Consider the following 19,703-nt stretch of genomic DNA (forward strand, 5'->3'; position numbering starts at 1 on the left):
GTAAAGAACTTGTCACCCACATAAATCCCGCCGCTCCACTGGAGCTATTTTCCCCTCCTGCCGCCATTTAGCAATGACCGCCGCCAAGGTCAGACCCAGCCGTTCACTGCCTGATGGATCTTTTCACCCTCCTCAACTACTTACAGATGACCCCTGCAAAGGGCACTTGGATCATGCTGTACTTGCCACTAGGGTTGCAAAGGGGTGGACATTTTCCCACAAAGTTTAGGAAAGTTTCCGGGACATTTCCATGGCAAGTTAACATGGGGAATTTTGGCAATGTGTAATTTGTGGCAGAGCGGTTTATATTCAATTAGCATTTCTTTTGTATATTCAGGACCAAAACTGTTCAGTGACTTATAGACCAGTAGCATATTATTTTAAAATAGGTCATAATGTTGTAAAGTGTTTTGAAATTATTTACTTTTTCTATCACAAACACTTCCACTGTATATTGATGTGTCTATATATACTGTATGTTATGAAAAATAAATATCTCTATAATTTATTCATGCATTCTTCAAAACTGACTATTTTACATTCACATCCAGTTTTCTTTTTTTTTTTTGCCTCATCTTAATCAACTCAACTGAATATTCCCACTCATGTTTCCCATATTGTACAATCCATTTCATGTACGAAATGTCTGCTTTTTTTTCCCCCCTCTATTTTATTCCGCCTGCTGTGTCATTTGTACCGTGAAGCAAACATTCCAAATAAGCGTGCGGGCGTAAATAAAGCTCTTATTTTTTTTCCCCCTCCTGATTTGATTTCCATTCCCACGCCAGACGCAATATCTCCAACACAGATTGGAGTTTTGGTTAGACAAACACAGCTGCACGCCCAGTGGAAATAATCATATTGCCTGGTTAAAGCTCAACAGGCAAAGCAAATAAAGCTGAACTTTTTTTTTGTTTTGTTTTTTGTTTTCACCCCTTTTTGTGTGTGCAGAGCGCCAGGAAGTTAAAAAGTGTGAATGATGAGAAAATGAAGGCTGAACATCTGCATAAAAAGCTTTGTTTTATTACACTTCATGTAAAGACTGACGTGATTTTCAAGACACTTCAACACTTTAATTACCATAAATATCATTACTATGTCAACTAAATCACATTTTTTAAGGCTTTAATTATACAAGCGGTCATGGCGCTGTAAAGCGGCCATGCCAGCGGATTATTTGAAGGGAAGATGCATTTTTGGGGTGCAGACATGGCTCTCTATAGCTAACTATAATTGTACACTGATGCTTACGTTCTTATATAGTTGGGGAGAGGTGACTCATGCCTGACTCCATTGTGCAGCATGCTTTAGTTTGAGTCACGGACCAAAGACACAACAACAAAAAACAGGAAAACTAAAATGGTGAAAAACAGGTCATGCTCCGGTATGTCTCGTCGTTTATGTTTATTTCAAAATGAAAGTTTTCCAAAGGTGAATTTAACATCCACAAATATGGGACGAGCTATAGTTATGATTAGTGTAACACTGATGTTGTTGGCCTGAGATAAATCCGTCCTACAGCCCAACAAACTCCATCTTATCGACCGCAACGCAGAGAAACATCATCTCTCGTCCACCTCGCCGCTCCTCGGCCATTATCGCACCAATGCGTCGAACGCCTCCTTCATTTTTCCCCCTTTCGTGTCACCATTCTGTGATTATGAATCATGCAATGTGTGGTACAAGTGTTTCCTGCCTGGTGGACGTACAGGAGGCCTGCTCAGCCCTCACCTGACAAATAGGAGCTGACAACAGCGTGCCTCGTTCATTTGTCACTCCCCCGTGTCCCTTTGCATGCAGATTGCAAAGCCTCATGGGAAAGTACACATCTGTGATACTCTCAGAGCAAGGCATGCAGAATCGATGTATATTATTTACATCGTGTTTAATGTCTGAAACGCCTCGAAGGAATTATATTTACATCAAATGTATGTTCATCCGATGGATCATGTTTACATCTTATTTAAAGTTCCGTACACCACTAATGTGGCATGTTTGCATGGAATGTTAATCTCCAGAATAGCATGTTTGTTCAACTATTAACATTACATCATCAAAGAGCGCAAGCAATTTTCACTTTAAATTTGGTCAGTCCACATTTGGGTTTTATTTTTGATCATAGTATAGATTTGTGGGAAAAACAATTGACATTTTCGAAATTGTGACCTATAGGATGTTTCGCTAGCCAGTGATATGTACATACTGTACCTTTAATATCTATAGGTTTACACACCTATTATACCGTAGCTACATCATTTTATAGACATCTAATGTATCATATTGATATCATATTTACGTACCTGTTAGGTACCTTATTTGCACCATATTTAATGACTGCACCTCAAATGTACCATCATATTTAATGCACCATATTTAGTTTGCCTCTAATGTACCACATGTACACCATATTCAATGTAGCTCTTATGTACCATTATGTATATCTAATGTATCAGTTTTTTACATATTTAATATAGTCATAGTACCTGATGTATGCATATACATTACAATGAATTGTATATACACCTCTAATATACCATATTTACATAATATCAAATGTACCGTATATATGTACCTTGCATATAAAACATTTACATACAGTATTTCATTATCAAATGTACCATATTTATATCATATTTGCCCTTCGTCCAGCTTTCCTGGTATGATTTATCATGGGGGAAAATGATTATAGTTTGAGTTACAAGCTTGGATATGAGACTACATAAATTCTTAAATCAAGATAACACTGTAATGTGTTTGATACTTCCTGGTTAAACTCGAAACGTATCTAAGCAGTAATTGTATTCATTTTGAGGTGAAAGGTAAAATGAGAAGAGTCACCTGGCACCACTCCGGAGACATCGCACTCCGCAATCCATTAGCAGACCTCCACAATTCCATCTTGTTCCCCCACGAGACCTCATCACCGTCGTCTTGCTGGCGATGGAAATACTTTGGAGTGGGACGCCTCATTTGTCTGGAATATTGTACTGCCTGACAGGAACAAAAAAAATAAATAAAAAAAGACTTGGATGTAGCTTTGTGATCATGTTTAAGATCTGGCCGTTAATGTGAGTAATGATTGAGCATTCAGAGGTATCAGAAGTGTTCACAGTCTGTACTTAAGTGGGAAAAAAATACTGATAAAAGTAAGAATATGAGTTGAACTTGTTAAGTAAAAATAGAAACTACGGATACTGAAATGGGAAAATTGAAACTATGAAAACACACATCATGGCAATAAAGATAAACCAAGTATGTGTACTTTGTCACTTCCCACAACTGCCGCAGTTTGAGCTGGAGTGCGGACAGATGAAATCAAAACAGAGGCTGCGAGGTGTTGGTGACCGAATGGTGCTGAAGTGACAGCAAACGAGGTGGATGAAGCTGTCCTGTCATGTCTCGTCTTTTCTTTTCTGCTCGTCTTTGAAGAGCAAGATTGTCTTTGGGCAGCGTGGCGGACATCACGCTGAGCTTATTCAGCTTTGATCAGACCTGACCAGACGCCAGTGAAACCGTCCAATAATCACATGTCCTCGAGGCGAACGTCCATTCAGGCACAAGAATCCGAAGCTTATGCACAGTTGAACGCTTGTTTCTGTCTTTGGACATAAATGCTGATTGTAAAGTCTTTATCACATTGATGAAAACTAAGTCGTTAAAATAAAATTCCAAGCTGGAATCTAAACGATGTTAAATCCACTTGCAAAAAGTTGATTAACCAACTGAATTTGCCACCTCGTAAACACACACTTAACACCCTGCTAATGATCAACTTATGCGTGTCATTATCATTAACATGTTTGAGATGACCGTGGTGCAAATGTGAACCTTGTGTTTTGACACTTTGCTATGATTAGCAGTTGGTTATGTCCGTCACTGCACGTCCCGGGAACTTAGCGGGGGAGTTGGGGATACAAATGGGGGATAAATGTAATTTCCTGTCGACTGTTGCGAACACAGCATGACTCCAGTTTAGCACATTCCAGCCACTTAACTCCAGCAGAAACACATGAAGACACTCAGCGGGACGAGCCCGCAAAACATGACCTGTTTAGCATAAACGCTGGAGAAATTGTTGTGACGTGTACCTGACAAGATATAAGAAAACGTGTCCTATAAATATGCTGTATATGTTTTTTTTTTATTTTGTTAAAGCGGACGTCAACCAAAAAAAAAAAAGTCTTCACAATAATATGTTCTATGCAACCCACTTGCCTAAATACTGTATTCTGGTTAATATTGCCTTAGAAGAAAATGAGTTAAGCGGCAAAATCGAGCAGTTTTCATCAATATCAGAAGGCGGCCATTTTGCCACTTGATGTCAAATGAAAATGACATCACAGTTGCTGCCCTCTGAGATGGATAAAAATGGCTGGATTTTGCTTCATAACTCATATACCACAAATATCACATAGCATATGACTGTCAAGAAATGTTTAAGGTTGACTTCCCCTTTAACTTAAGTCCAACGTGGGACTGTCTGAACAAGTTAAACACCCAAACTGTAAGTCTCCACTTAATCAACAGAAAAAAATGAAAGTTGTGGAACCCAACTTTCTTTTTGCTACAATCGTGAATCATTTTTTTCCCTTGGAATCTGACAAGATTTCCAAAGCTAATTGTCTTTTGCATTGGCATATAGATGAGAAAACATCATTGTTTGTTCACCTCTTAACTCAATTTTTTTTCTTGTTTATTGTATCTACTTATTTATATAGTTTCATATACAGTCACCTTCTTTTACTACCTTCTTCAGTTTTCTGGTTGGCTGAATGGCCTCAAGGTTATTTTGTTTTGTTTTATATTTATTTGTTGGGAAAACACCAGTGGTGTATGTGTGCACGGGGGCTGCGTGCATGTGCGTGCTTGTGAGGGTGCATGTGCGTGTGTATGGATAGTTGCCTATAAAATAGCATCAGGTAAGCGTCAAGACAATTATTTGATCTCACTGTTTTTGTTGTTTTATGCAAATGTTGAACTTTACGAGACTCACGAATTGACAGCCTCAAGTGCAAATGTAAATGTCTCTTCCTGACTTTTTTGTACTTTTTGTATTTGTATTAAAAATCTACGAGACCTCTTTTTTTTATTTTTAGTTTTGCCTCTCCCGCAGGCAAGTATTAAATATATTTAGACTTCTTAAAACACACTTAACACTTATTAAAACACTTTTCAATGAGTGCTGTATTCCTTTGCAGGCTCTCACGCATATTCTGTACTGCAGCTTTAGCTGCTTTGGTAACACTGATGACACTGAATAATAATGCAATCACATTGAGACACGTGGATTTTAGAATGGGCAGCCCACGGGAGGCAGAGATACGACTCAGCGCTTCTGTTCCTACGCGACCGTAGTCTTGGCACTTCCTATTTGTTATATTAAATACTCAAAGACAAGTGTAGTGTATTGGAATTTCCTTTAGAATTCCATTGTGGATTCTTTTTTTTTTCTGACAAGGCTGCAAGCCCTCTGGGTCTTGTCTCGGAATTCCTTACACTATCACGTAACATCACTTTGATAAAACAACAACAACAAACAACTTCCCCCAAAATAAGTCACTAGCTGAAGTAAACCGATACATAAAGTCAAACAAAACGTAACATTATACACCAAAACCTTCAAAATGTCGAATTTCATCCAATAAAACTTGACTAGCTTAATGCTAACATCTACAAGGAAATGCCACAGGCAAGCTATCGTAAATTAGCATACATGTTTAAGTAATTCTAAACCGTCAAAAACTGATACTTTAAAACATGAAGTAACAAGTATTTTAAGTATTTACAGGCATACATGCTCTCTGGTGATTACTAGAGAGAAGTTGGAGACCTTCTCTGCCTCTTCTTCCAGTTGTTAATTACATTGCATCTCTTTGATAACACTTCAGTGCTGCCAGGATTGTCGTGGCACAACATACGACTACATTCATGGTGTGTAACTCTAAATTCCGACTTGCCTGTATACTGTAAAAACCGTCACTTAAAAATGGGCATTACAGCATGAAACATGATGTATTCTTTACGATCAAATCATAGCACAAAAAGAAAAAGTCCCTTTACAAGCGCTCTGGTACAACAAGTGACACCCACGTAACATCCTGCTGCTCTTGGTCTTCAGAGAAATAAATCATCTTCCCGTTTGGAGACGGTTGAGTCCCCCCCTCTCACCTCCAACCCGAGAAATAATGTGCAAAAGAACAAATCAATAGAGGAGAAATTATCCTTAGCGGATGAAGGAACTGCGGCGATATGAGAGAAGTTGGAGTCATTTCGCTTGGTGTCGATAAAACTCACACTTGTGACTTGAATTTGATCGGCGAGGAATACGAGAATGTAGGATTGTATGCGCTTTCATTAGTTCTCTTTGGGAAAATAAACCTCCTGGCTTCCTTTTTAGCCATCCTGAACTATGTCTTCTACTCGGAAAATTTGACAAATAACATGCCCGCCATTGGTAGTGAGTCATCCACAGAGTGATTAAAGCTTAAAAAAAAAAAAAAAACTGACACAAAGTCAAGACAAAAATGGCAAGTATGCAGTTTGAAGAAAATCCAAGCATCAGCAGTCACGTGCCAAGCTCCGACCTTGTGGAGTTGACTTATTAGAGCTTCCTGTTTCATGGCAACTTATCAAATTTCACGGCCACGTTGTGCCCGCATGTTATTCAAAAAGTCATGGTGCATCTGTCTCGTATACTCGGACGTGGTTCAAATTTGGTAGCAATTGGATTTCTAGGACATGTCCCAAGACAAAGACATTGAAGGAACTGTGGAAATGGCACAACAATCCAAAATGGTTGGTTCAAAACAAAATGGCAGACTTCGTCTTTATCTATTCTTCTTCAGACTTTTTCGTGGGTCTACTCATAATAGAACATGCCTACCAAATTTCACGTTGAAGTTAAACTGTTTTTAGGGCTGCATTTTTAGAGTTTTGTTTTGTTTACGGTGTCATAAATGGCCACTATGCTCCGCCCACATTCTTAACACATTTTTATGAGTCTACTCATAACAGACATGCCTAACAAACTCGTGTTTCTATGCAATAACGAAAACCTCACACTTCCAAAACGACCCTTGTCTTTTGTCTAGTATACATGGTTGAAGTTTGGTAGCAATGAAACAACTTTTGTATAACAAGTTCCAAGACGACTTTGAAGGAGCTCTGGAAATGACCGCAATGGCCTGACATTGGCCGTGTCAAACCAAAACGGAAGACTGTGTATTTTCATTTCCGGCATGAATTTGTGAGTTTTTTGTGTGCCTATTCATGATAGACATGCCTACCAAATTACATGGTGCTAAGTCAAAATGATGTCAGGGGCTGAATCTATAAAATAGTTCATCTTTGAATGATCCCAGGAAATGACCCCAAAATGGTTATTTAAAACCAAAGTGGTATACGTCTGTGTCTTTACCGGTATAACTTCTTGAGAGTTTTGTGCACGTCTATTCTCAACATGTATACCGACCAGATTTCATGTTTCACAGTAAAACTGGCTTTGAAGGCTGGATTTTGAAACAATTCCAAGAACCCTTGAGAATGTCCAAAATGACCCTAAAATGGCCGCTTTGAATTAACTCAATAACTACTCATGACATGCCTACCAAATTTCCTGTTGCCAAGTAAACCTGACGTCAGGGCTGGATTTTCCAGATATTGGGTGAGGCACTACTGAACCCAAATATCTGTTTCAAACTTAAAGGGCAAATTTCCTGTGCTTTTTTTGGCATTGCTGCTTTTTGTGGGTCTATTCATAATGGGCATACCTACCAAATTTCATGTTGCTTAAGTGAAACCGGCTTTGGAGGCTGAATTAAAAACAAAACAGTAAAAAAAAAAAAATGCTCAACTCAAGATCAGTGACCCGTATAAAACCCCGCATTCTCAGACCCTAACGAGAGAATGTGATGTGTTTATTAGACGTTTGGACTGTTATTTATATTTTAAAACCCCCTATGGAGGATCGGGAATGTGGAGTTGCAACACAACAGAATACACTGGAATGTCAGAGGAATAACAAAATATTTCCGTCCCTTCCTGCTCCAGACTTTTATTGTCTTGTGTTATCTGAGGGTTGCTTATCACTTCCACAATAATCTGAGCGTGAAGGAGCACTGATGATAAACGGGGCCTTTTCAGGCTACTTTTTACAACAAGATGTATAAAAAGCAGTGAGTGGTATCAGGGATATCAGTTTATCAAGTGTTTATAACCCAAACCCCCCACAAGTAGGAAGCGTGGGAGTCATTGATGAAGGTTGGAATGTCCATATATCACACTTCACTTTCAAATCCATTTTCGCCATTGAAAAGAATTGAAATGTCATTAATCCGTCCAGACATGCTAATAATACCACTATAGATTACATTTAATGCTTTTAATAAAGAAAGCAAGCACTGCATAGTATAAAAAGTTGATCAACTTGGGTTACTGTTATGGTTGGAACGATAAAAAAAAGACATTAATCTGTTCCAGTCCCCTAAAAACCACAAAGTTCATTTAAAATGAAAATCCTTTACACATCCTGGTGTTGCTGTGACTTTGGTGAACCTTGGTTCAGTTGAGTTGGCCATTTATCACACGGTAAGTTCATTGCTAGTGTCTTCTCCATGCTCCTTGCGAGTGCTTTCATTTTTGCATTTGTTGTTTGTTTGTCCGTCCCATTCAATTAATGGCAAAGTGCGTCAGCAGCATTTTTTTTTAATCCCCAAACCATTTCTGAAGGTCACTTACAACTCAAGTTTGGCATGTTGCTGGGCTCTCAGTGTGTTTTCCTTGTCTCACAGTGCCTGATTAATGAGAGGGGCGTGTCCCCTGCACCACACCTGCAGTGCATCACCTATTAGGCCTTCATAAGGACTGGGACTCCTTGCAGCCACTGTCGGGTCGTTGCTCCGTCTGCTCACAGCCATCGTCTAGTGTTTCTACTGTTTTTCGCCTTCGCTAATTATTATAGTTCCAAGATTCTCGATTTTCATCTACGTAAGTTTTGCTACGTCTCTTTTTGTTCCCACTTTTATGTGGCGTGTTTCATAGCTATAGTAAGTTGTTGCTTTCTTGTGTTTGCGGTTTGTAGCCTTCGGGTCTTTTTGTGTTGTGTTAATTTCCCTCCTTGCAATTTGCAAGCACTTTTTGTTAACCTTTTTCCTGGCTGTGTCCAGCGCTTTATGTTCATATTCACGTGTTTTGGTGAATAAAACCTCTCGCTTACTCCTCTGTGTTCTGTGATTCTGGGATCAACTCTCCGGTCGCACCGGAATCTTAAAGTTTTGGCTTGCAACAAAAATTCAATCACAAGGCCACACCCCTTAAAGGAAAAAAATCCAACATACAAATATTACACTTTTAAAAAAAGATTTACTTTAATTAGTTGTACTTTTTTACTTCTGACCACTACTGTGGTGTGTGTGTGTGTGTATATATACTAAATAAATAAAATAAAAAATGTGATTTTTATGTTCATGCGCACATTTGACAGAAAGTTATTCGTGAATGTGTTGACCAATAAAAATTGCATTAAAATGCATTGTGTGAAATGAGAAAAATAAATCAAGTATTCACAGGCGGAACATATTTGGAATCCCACTACACAACTGCATCTTTATCTCCCCAACCAGATAGTTAATTCAAATTAATAACATACCGCACGGAAGATACCTGATGATGATGATGATGATGATCCAAACGTGCCCACTAGAACGTGGACTTCATCTCTACTGGGTGGCTTTATTGGCCATTGAAAGACTTCTATTGCGGGCTTCATCTTGGGGCTGCGCTTCCGCTGACAGATCAGATAATTAGATATTGATAGAAGAACGGGAATTAATGACAAGTCGGCCGGCAACATTATCCGGCCAGGCCTGACCGGGCCCGATTGGGCCTGACTGGACCCGTGGGTCAGCGCCACGCCACCGCCGGTCGTTTGTCAAGCTCGCTGACCCGAATCTGCTGTAATGGGTTGGAAACCGGCACGGCAACAATGAGCTCACTTGTTTTTGTCTTCTTTGTTGCTCTTTTTGTCACATATGCTGCTAGAATGCATTAGATATAAAAAAAATAAAAATTAAAAATAAAGAAAAAAAAGTCTACACACACCTGTTTAAATGCCAGGTTTTTGTGACATTCAAAATTTAGTCTACCATTAATGTGAACTATCACCTGTACAACTCAACTAATTTTTAAAGAAAATGTTTTTGAAAGTAGAACCGAGATAATGTGGTTGTAGTGCACAAATGTGCAACCCGTATTTTAATGGGGGAAGAATTAACCAGTCACATTCAAACTCATGTCAAACGGGAGCCAGCACACACCTGCCACCATTTAAAGTGCTTCTAATCAACCCCAAATGAGGTTCAGCAGCTCTTTTCTTGACATTTTTGCTTCCTAGCAGAAGGTTGTAGTTTTTATGACCATTATTTGGAACGGTTCATAATTTCCTCCACCTTGAATAAGGCCCCACAGTTCTCCAAATAAGAGTTAAAGTGTGCCTTCTTCAAGGTGTTTATTTGTCTCTCCCAGTTGAAGTGTCCTGGAAAACGGACACATAGCAATAGACAAAGATTGTATAGTTTAACACAAACATTTTAAACCAAACCATATTATCTAATCTAAACAAGTGGTAAGCGAAAAGAATCACTAAATTAGTGTTCAAAGGTACGGTCTTCCGTTTTCACTCAGGAAAATGCACTATATAAATACAGGATTTATACCAATGAACTCCTTCTCAATCTGCACCTCTGGGCTTCTGTTAATGTGTAGTGGTGATTTCTTCCTTAACCCCCCCCCCCCACACACACACACACACACACAATTTTGGTGATTTTTAAGCAATTGTGAAATTAATAAGTGAACGTTTAGAGTTACTATAACATCTATGCTAATTTCCATTAGCCTCGCTATGGTGTATCACATTATATTTTAGCATTAAGCTATCAGACTTTGGTTAGATGACGTGTTTATGTTGAACATTTTGGTGTTTAAATAGTTCTCCTTTGTTTTATGTGACAGTTTCTCAGGAAAGTCCTACTGGGAGTCACGAATGAACACCGTTTATTTATAGTGATACTGTATGATAGTCTCTCATTTCTTGACAGCGAGAGAGTGAGAACAGGCACAAAGGAATATTTTAAAAGTGTGTTGTGCTTAGAGCGCGTGGGAGGCCTAAAACTAGGGTGAAAAAAATCATATGTCGTTACTATATTGTAGATTTTCATCTATTAACGGGGGTTCACAGTAGTCGTTAAAGAAAAACAAGCTGCACAATGATGAATGCGTGATAATCCCGCTTTGAGGAACCGCCATGTGTGTTCAAGTGTGTCTCTCTCACAGCATATACATCTTGGGATTTTTAACTCCTGGAATTCCCGCCGACTGGCTCAGGCTGCAGCTGATTTGTCATCCCTCCTCGTTCCAAAGCTTGGGCCTTCCCCATCCTCCTCCTTCTCATCTTCTAGTAATTAATAACAGCTCGGTTGAACGTTTCTCATTTGTTTTCTTTTTCCCTTCCTGACCGTCCAGATGTGTGTGCGCGCGTTCCACGTCCATTTGTCAGACCGTGTGTTTTTCCAGGTTGGAATTGTCATGCCGGACAGTGATCGGCAGATCCTCGTCCTTCTCGTTAGTCGGCTAATTATTATTAGGGGTTCAAGGTAAAAAAAAAAAAAAATGTAGGAGGATATTATTTGCTTATCTGCTCCTCGTTAATAAGGTTTTCACCAAGCGGTTGGAATTAATCCGAGAGCAGACGCAGCCTGAGGGACACAAAGTGAGCTCCAACAGCAAAAATGCAATATTGAGTCCCATCAAGCGGTGAATGGGTTCGAACTGCTTTTAGGGCTGCTGTCATGAATAGATTCTCGGAGGACCCCTGAGGTCCCCCCCTCTCCATTCCGACTGCTTTAATCTACTCGAGAAACATGCCAGACTTCCCATAATGCAACGTTAACAGTTCCCGGCGGCTGAGGCGGCCATGTTTGCCCGAAACGTAGAGCACAGCGGGATTTCGACATTTTTTCTTCTTCTGTATTCGTAAAGTTTTCTCAGTTTGTTCGTGATGGGCCATAGGGTCAAAGGGGTTGTTGAGTCTTGGAGGCCGGTTTACCACGGATACCAGTACATTCCTTTCTTTCTTAAGTGACCCATTCTTTAATGGGTTTTACAGTACAGTGAACCCCCGCATATTCTGAGGTCAAACAAAACCTCAGTTCAGTGAGCAAACCAAATGAGCTTTGATGATTCTTGTCTTTGATCAGGAGTAAAGAAGCAAGGAGCAGTGAATCAGTCAGTTATCTGACAGCTCTTTTCAACAGTATGAAAAAGTAGACGCTGGCCTTGGATGCAGTTCTTTTTAAAAAGTAACTGGGGATTTAAAAGGTAAAAACATGATGTTTGCGTGCCAGCTCACCAAACACTCACACACACGCACACATACGCATTTTTTACTTTGAATAAAAAAGAAGCTTTTTCCACATTCCACGGTCAAATAGATTTTTTTTCTTTCAAACGCTGCCTGATGCAGTATGTACAAGCATTTACAGTACTACAAGTCATATTGCCAGGAAACGGCAATTACAGGCATATTCACACACATACATACATATAGCCATTTATTCGGCCTTCAATATATTCTTACCTCATCTATCCATTTATTTAAACCAATCCTTCTGCCATTCATCTACCAGTCTATCATCCATTCATCCCTTTATCATCTATCACCAACCAACACATTCATCCATACATCTTGCTGTGTCACGACGAGGAGAGGTAGGACCCAGACGCAGGATAAAGGTAGGCCACAAAGGCAACAGGTTTATTGCCGGTCAGCAGCTGTCTCCTCTCACACTGAGAGGAGAAAGGGGAATCAAAAAGTGGAGAACTAAAAACGCTCCACTGGGGAGGAAAAAACAGGCAAAAGGTATAGGGGACAACAAAAGGCGCTCCGCTAGGGAGGAAAAAGGCTCAAGGCAAAAGGGGTAACTAAAGGCGCTCCGCTGGGGAGGACAAGGCACAAAAACAAGGCAAGACAGCAAGGCAACGGGAACAAGGACTCGAGGACTGTGGGATGCTTCCATGCACTGAGATGTGTGACACTTCGGCCCTGAGGGGAAAGTGCAGGTGGCTTTTATTGTCTTGGTTGATTGGTGGCAGGTGGACATGATCATGGGCGGGGACCGGTAATTAGTGAACTGCAGGAAGGACAAGTGACCTGGGGTGAGAGGAGAGTTAGGATTTCAAAAGAAAACAGGAAACATGACTATAAAAATAAAAGCATGGGCCGTCACGCCGGTGGCATCTGTCCATCCAGTCAGCCACCCATCCATCAATAGATACAGTCCACCATCCATCCAACTATTCTAACCTCATCCATCCATTCATTCCTTCCATCATCAATCTCCACACCAATCGATCATCCATCACTTCTTCCATTCGTCATTCATTCATCCATTCGATCCATCCATTCAAATCCATCCATCCCATAATCAATATTTTGTCATCTATCCATCCTCTATCCAACAATGTATCCCTCCGCCATCCCTCTATTCTAAACTCATTCCTCCATATATCCCTTCTTCCTTATTTCCCTCCCTCCCTTCCTAATCAATTTCTGTCCCTCCCTCCTTCCCTTCCTTAATCATCCGTTCATCTGCTCCTTCCTCTCATCAACCCATTTAAAATCAATCCATCAGCTAACCACAATTTATCCCTCCAACCCTCGATCCCTTCCTCCTTCCTTTCCTCCATTCATCTTCCATCAACCATCTTCCCATCGTCTTTTCCCCTCCTTTAATCCATCCAACACTTTCCTCATTCATCCATCCATGCAAATGTTACTAAGTTGAATATCACTCAATCGAGTTCTGACCTCCAACAAGGCCGAACAATGAATCTGCCACAGAAATCTCTAAAGTTTGAAATAAGCTTGAAAGTTTGTCCCATGTTCCTGACTACATTGTTTGCTGACTTTCTAATCACAAAGCACTTATTTTGGAATTTAGTTACAAATGATCGAGCTATGCGAGAGGCACGATAAAGAGGTTTTTTTTCCACAGTAAAAGATGTCTATTAAATCCAAAATGACCGAGCTGAAGTGATAAAAGGTTCAGCCTGGAGGGGGATTCATCTTTTACGCTCCAAACCTTCTGGCTGGAGCGTCAGTTGACCGCTCAGCAACGTTTACGAGTTTTTACATAAAAAGGAGGCCGCGAGGAAAACAACGACTAAACAACGAGAAGTGAATGAGGCCGAGTTGCTTTCCCATAAAATAAAAAGGAAGAAAACAGCATAAGACTGCCCGTTCATCTGTATCAAAAGGTTGACTCTTCCCGAGGGGCTCGACGCCACGAAACGCAAGAGTCAGCTGTTTGGAAATCTCAGAGGGGCCTGCAACTGAATAGCCAACAAGTCAAGATGTTGCCACTACAGTAAACAGTTATTAATTGCGGGGGATACATACCATACCCACCCTTGATAGGAGAAAATCTGTGATGTAGAAAGACCATAAATAAGCACATTTAAAATTATTACAACATTTTTTAAAGTATGCAAAGTCCTACTTATTTTTTTTTACTTTTTGTAAATACTAATATGTTTGATATGTCTGTTTATTATTATACTTTTGGTTCATAATTGTGCAAATTTAAAACATTGTGACCAGTATCAAATATGACACAAATCAAAAGTCATATGTGTCGTAATGTGTGGAGCGAGGATGTGGTGGATAGACCCAATGGCGGAGAAACAAGGCAGGGAGACAGATAGGAAGGGAAACGTGAGAAACTTTATTTACGACAGAGATGGTGATGGACATGACGGGATGGAACGTGAGCAGACTGGTTAAGACGTGGACAGACTTGGCAGAACGTGGACAGACTTGAGTTGACATGGAGACACTTGGCTACGAGGTGAGAAACTTGACCAAACGTAGAGAAACATGACCAGACGTTGACACTACTAACAAAGCTTAGCACTCCTCAACTGGACAAGACAAGACAAGACAATGCTCCCACGACAACAAACACCACACTAAATGCACAACACTAATGAGACACTAACAAGACACACCTGGGAAACACAGCAGGCAGAGGGCACCAATTAGCAACACATGGGTGAGGGGAGACACACACAGGTATGATAAGACTAGGGGAGACAAAACCGGACAAAAACACAACATAAACACCAAAAATTAAACCAAAACTCAAACCCCCAAAACCGAAACATAACAATATGTGGATGGAAAAAAAAATGTTTGTTCAAAAGGACCAATAAATATTCCATTTACAAAGATTCAGATTTTAATTCTGACTGTTCTGGTTTCCTCTCACATTCCAAAAACATGCATATTAAAATTGTCTAAGACAACAACAAAAACAAAAATTATACAGTGAAAAGCAATGTAATGGAGTTTCATCACTGTAGACGAGTGTGTCCATTCAGTGACAGGTCGACCTTGACGTTGATCCCCTGTGACTATGTCGGGTCAAAAGTCAGCATTTGAGATCAAATGCTCTCGCCATGAAACACGGAGCGTAAGTTAGTGAATCAGGATGATGCACCATTATCAAGCTGTGTTATGATCAATGTTCTATTATCAGTCACTATTTGAGTCACCTTGCTACGCCCTGGTGTGAACAAAGACTTGGTGTGAACGACAGCCTGGTGTGAACAATGGTCCTCTGACTACTTTTCTCCTCCCCTCACGTTGTCCTCTGCGGGCTTCTGTCCACGTGGTTCAATTCTGACATTGTTGTTGGACGTCCTTCCTTTGTCTTATCTGAAGGTTGAAGGATCTGCGCAGCGGTCCCGGAAGCCAAGTTGTTAATTCATTGATTGGAAATGTTATGACCTCTGCCAAGGAAGATGTATTTTCAGCCTTGTTTGGTTCCCCCTGCCAAGTACAATGGTGGAACGAACAGGATGTTCTCGCCTGCATTTGTTTGTATGGAACAGTAAAAGCAAATTGCTCTCTAACATTAACGGTTTTTGACATGTACACATTTAATATAGAAATAAATTTCTTGACAATAATAATGTTCCATGCAGCCCCAGTAGGCTAAATATGGTATTCTGGTTAATATTGTGTTAGTGGAAAAATGAGTTGAGCAGCAAAATCCAGCAGCTTTTATCAATATCAGAAGGCGGCCATTTTGACACTTGTCAAGTGAAAATGACATCACAGTTGCTCAGGTAACAACCAATCACAGCTCAGCTTCAGAAAAAAAGGTGAGCTGTGGTTGGCTGAGTTTTGTGATTTTCGGATTGTGGTTGCCTGAACCCTGAGCAACACTGATGTCATCTTCAGTCGACAGTATGCAGCAAAATTGAGATAGATAAAAACTGATGGATTTTGCTTCATAACACATATTCCACAAATGTAACATTAAACAGAATGTCATGTTTAGACTATCCATCCATCCATCCATCCATTTTCTTGACCGCTTATTCCTCACAAGGGTCGCGGGGGCTGCTGGCGCCTATCTCAGCTGGCTCTGGGCAGTAGGCGGGGGACACCCTGGACTGGTTGCCAACCAATCGCAGATGTTTAGACTAGAAGGTCACATATATTATTGTCAAGAAATGTTTAAGGTTGACTTCTCATTTAAGGTTTATAAACAGGTATGCCACATAATAACATTTCTTAGCTTTAGAAGCTTTTTAAGGCGGTAACTGTGACATGCCGGGGAATAAATAAATTAAAGACTGCTTCCAAGTTGTGCTACACTCGATTATGGAGTAAAGTAAAGTTGTGTTTTACAATCAAAAAAAAGAAAAAAAACAACGGGTTTTTAAAGCGCTATCCATCCATCCATCCATCCATCCATCCATTTTCTTGACCGCTTATTCCTCACAAGGGTCGCGGGGGGTGCTGGAGCCTATCTCAGTTGGCTCTGGGCAGTAGGCGGGGTACACCCTGGACTAGTTGCCAGCCAATCGCAGGCTATTCATACAATAAAATGCAACTCAAACTTCTTCCAATAGTCAAAATCAAGCCCATCCCACCACTCTTCCACAAAGACACATATACATACATAAACACGCACACACACAAGCAGGTTAAAAACCAATAATGTAATAACCTATGGCTTGTCACAGAGAACGCAAGTGAGGAAACAATCTCAGCCGACTGTGTTTCTCATCCACACCGTGACAGCCGTGACAAATGTTTTGACAATTTCATCATCTCGCCGGGCATCCACAGCAATCACAGCTTGTCACATTTGCCCATCTCCTTCCCTCACATTGTCTTACAACCTTCCCGCTTTGCTGCCATGGCCTTAAGAAATATAATGTACATTTCCGAGTCTGCAGTGCACTTTTACTTAAGTGACGGAATCGAATCACTTCTTTTTACACCTGTACTGTACAGAGAGTGAGTACATTGCCAGCTCTTCTTGTTAACGGCATCGACATATTTATGACCACCTCAACCACTCGCTCACATTGCGCCCAGTTGCCAGCCCAAAGAGGAGCGGAGTTCCCGAGCGCAAAACAATCCTCACACAGACGCATCATGGAATAAGTGGTGGCCACAAAGTCATCATTGACAAGAGGGCCACAGATGGAAAACTTGTAAGCGTAAACACATTGGATGAACTAAGGAGAAGCAATCAGCACCGCCAAAGCTACATGACTCATACACAACTTTACTCTGAAGGGAAACACAATCACAAGACCGCACCTTCTTCAAACTAAAGGTGTTATTATCATAATTGGAGCTGCAATACATACAAGCGGAGCATACAACAAAACAGGCATATATTTTTTCTGCTTATGCTGCATCTTATCCAGTAGGGCTCAGTGCTGCCTGGCATGTTGTGGCACGATGCGGTACTACACCGAAGACGGTTCCCTGTAGCAGCAGTTAAAAAAGATAAACAAAACTTTTACTGTTTGACGATGACTTCGCAGACCGGAGTCCCACCTCGGACTGCCATGTGGTGAGCCAATCGAGGCTTACATAACGTGTCGTTATTAGTCATGTTCCAACGGCTAATTGACAGTAATGGCGACTATCAGCAGCGAGTGGAAAAGCTGTGGAAAGTAAGCACACATGGTTTTGCTTTTGCTTCTTCCCGTCTTCGGCTTTTTTTTTTTTTCCATTTCAAAAGTGACGTGCGGGAGGACGGCGGGCCGACCTTTTCGCGGCGTGTCGCGTCCCACCCGCCCAGCTGTCACTCTCGCTGCAAAACACCAATCAGCTTGTTTACATTGTTGGCACACAGGCCGACGCTTGCTCATATTTTGGGGTTCCTCGCTCTCAGTCTGCAGAGCTTGCTTTTTTTCCCCCTCATTTTCCTGGATGACTTCCAGATTACCAATGGGCACCTCTGACCCTTTGCAGAGGTCTTTTCTGTCTATCTGTACCAGAATGTTTGTTTGTTTGTTACCAGAAGTGGCAGTAAGTCACACATAAGTCAGCAAGTCTCAAGTCTTAACCTTCAGGTTTCAAGCAAATTACAGTGGCAAAAATAGAGTCAAGTTAAGTGGCGTCCCCGATAAATTTCAAGCGAGTCAAGTCAAGTCAAGTCAAGTCATTACTTGGGTTAAGCAAGTCGTAAGTCAAGTCATACAATCTTGTTCAGTCACAACATAAACCCATGAAGAGTTCAAACTAAAGCTGTCAAATGATTAAATGTTTTAATCACATCTTAGAATCGGAATCACAATTAATTGCTTAATTAATAAGGCTTTTTATTAACATTTTTTGCCCGCCAAATTTGAAGAGCATGTGTTATGTGTTAATTCTTTTGACATTTAATGTGTCTCCAACATTTTTTGATCAACTGCACACTCTCATCCTCCTCTTTTTCTACTCGGTTAACTACTTTTATAATTTAAAATGGGGAAGAAAAAAAAAGGTCTCCAATATTTTGACATGAACAAATATTCTGGATGTCATACGCAAACATTTATTAAATGCTTTACTTTAATGTAGTTATATTTATTGTTCAAACACAACCTGTGCTACCATCCACTGTCAAGCTAAAAAGTCATCTGCAGTGAAAATTGTGATTAATTAATTAAGTGTGATTAATCTGTGTTAATACATGATTAATGTGGTAATTATTTTGTGATTAATCAATGAGTTAACACTTTAACTGATAACACTAGGTAAAACACAAAATAATAAATAAAACTCTAAATTCAGACTTACCTGCACTGCATACTACACAAATCTATTTTTTTTAACTATATATATATATATATATATATATATAAACTATCATTTAGCAAGCCGTAATATGGAGATATAACAAAATTCACTGCATTGTGCAAAACAACAAAGATTGATGACTTCCACTAACGTGCCTTGCATTCTCTTCCCTCTGTTGGCAGATGCGAGTCAGCACCGGAGGGACAAACAGACAACATTTAGCTCGTTAGCATGATAGTCGCTACGCTAACAGCGCAAATGAGTCTGAGTGACTAATACGGGCAACATTTCTCTCACAGCCAGGCTACCAGGGCTGACCTACAAACACTACTTTAAATGTCAAATTGCCAAAAATGCTATCATTTCGTTTTCTTTTTCAGACACACGCACACACACTGGCTGACTGACTTAGTGGTGTTCCCTGGCGGTGCCGCGTGGGTCAGAGGAGGGGCCTAGTCGGGTAGACAGTGGCGTTCATTTCACACTCGGGTGCACGCACATAACACTTCTGTGCCGGCACAAGCCATCACTCACATACTCTCTCTCTCGC

The 19,703-nt window shown here is 40.4% G+C and overlaps 1 protein-coding gene across 5 annotated transcripts in view; it reads right to left on the reverse strand.

The window, feature by feature from the left end:
- Positions 1-19,703, reverse strand: part of znf385d (zinc finger protein 385D) — a 118,803-nt gene that overhangs the window by 80,196 nt on the left and 18,904 nt on the right. For all 5 annotated transcript variants that reach the window (XM_077526614.1, XM_077526610.1, XM_077526611.1 and 2 more), the window contains exon 2: positions 2,839-2,991. The gene's annotated coding sequence lies outside the window, so the exon portion shown is untranslated. The remainder of the gene's footprint in view (positions 1-2,838; positions 2,992-19,703) is intronic.

This window comes from Festucalex cinctus, chromosome 7, assembly GCF_051991245.1.
Source record: "Festucalex cinctus isolate MCC-2025b chromosome 7, RoL_Fcin_1.0, whole genome shotgun sequence".
NCBI classification, from domain to species: Eukaryota; Metazoa; Chordata; class Actinopteri; order Syngnathiformes; family Syngnathidae; genus Festucalex; species Festucalex cinctus.